We start from the raw sequence: 1,705 nt of genomic DNA, 5'->3' as shown, positions 1-1,705 counted from the left end.
AAATTGGTTTTAGTGGCGTTGAAGAACACCTAAAAGACACCTAATTCTAGCATATATTTGGAAAATTTAAAACCTAAATTTAACGATGGGTCAGCTAGGTTTACGTACACCTAGCTGACCCACACATTTTTGCGAATATCTCGGAAACCAATGGAGCTATTAAATTGGTTTTAGTGGCGTTGAAGAACACCTAAAAGACACCATATTCCAGCATATATTCGGAAATTTTAAAACCTAAATTTAACGATTTTTGCGAATTTCTCGGAAACCAAGGGTACACCTAAATTAATTTTGGAGGCCCTAATTAACACCTAAAATACACCTAGTTCCTAGCTAATTTTTATTGATTGTTGGCGACATGGGTCAGCTAGGTTTATGGACGTAAACTGCTCCGCATGTGCAACCTAGTAGGAAATTACGAGAACTAAAAAAAAAATTTTAAATTATCGGTCTTCAATAAAAACATATATTTAACATATATACATATGGGCATCGCTCATTTACTAGAAAAGTGTTATAATCCAAAAAAAAGCAAAAATCGTGTTAAGAATGAACGTTACCTCTTTCCTATGATGTGTAAAAATTTCAAAGCTGTAACAATTATCAGTAGCTCACTAGAAAAAAATATGTATTAATTTGGGAGTAGATATATACAAATTTAAAACTTTAAAGCCGTTTTTCTCGAGTTTTTAGTTTTTTGAGTTAAAATAGTATTGAAGTAAATGTACATATCATACCTGTTCATACATAAAAACTCAAATTAAAAATTTAAAAATTCATTTGGATGCAACCACGTCAAATCATTGACTGCCACCCAAAGCATTTTCAAGCAAAGTATGTATGTACATACTCATTTCTCGCAATGCATTTTTGTATTCAAGTAACAAAGCAGAACAGCTATGCGCGATGTTAATTCGTTGCTGTCTCGCCAACTCTGAGCACAAGTGTGCTTCACACGCATGAACCAACTAACTCGTTCGTTCATGCTTCACACGTATACGAAGAGCAGCAGCAGAGCCGAGACAGAGAGAGAGATCATACTAGAGTATCAACAATTTTTAAATTCGGTAATAATAGATCGCTTTTGCGACCCAGTTCAGAGGCGTCGCCTGAGTGCATTCTTTCATATATGTGCCAGTTTTACCGTTATATATTTTTTATCTACTCGATTATTCCATGGGGTATTCATGCTTTATTTAAATTTAAAAAATTAAATTACTATACCGTCTTAAAAATCTGAAAATTCACTGCGGGAAATTTTTTTATTCTCCTTTTGTCTTCGCCTTCTCGTTTTTGCCTTTATAAGTTTTGAAAATAGGTTTTGAACGAACCATTATATCGCATTCCTAGGCAAGTTTTGAAAGAATATTTTCGATACAAAATTTTACTAAAACAAAATGTTGAAATCAGCTTCATATAGAAAAAGTGTCATCGTTAATTAAGAAAGAGATGTTCTTAAATATCATAACTTTACGACACTCACATATTGAGTAGATTTGCTTATTTATTTTATTATATTTTAATATGAATTATTTGTTTATAAAAATATAGTTTATCCTTTAACAAACACTAAATGAAATTAAGTTTTATCTCTGGACAACATTAAAAAAAATCTTCAAATTTTCTATTTCAATTTGATCTCTTAATATTTTGCAGTTTTTTAGCTCATTCAATTATAGTCTAATAAAGTGCTAATTTAAAGTAG

The sequence above is a fragment of the Rhagoletis pomonella genome, unplaced genomic scaffold (genome assembly GCF_013731165.1).
Source record: "Rhagoletis pomonella isolate Grant_MI unplaced genomic scaffold, Rhpom_1.0 Rhpom_scaffold_00003, whole genome shotgun sequence".
Classification (NCBI taxonomy): Eukaryota; Metazoa; Arthropoda; class Insecta; order Diptera; family Tephritidae; genus Rhagoletis; species Rhagoletis pomonella.
The sequence above is the reverse complement of the archived record's forward strand: the minus strand, read 5'-3'. Positions refer to the sequence as shown.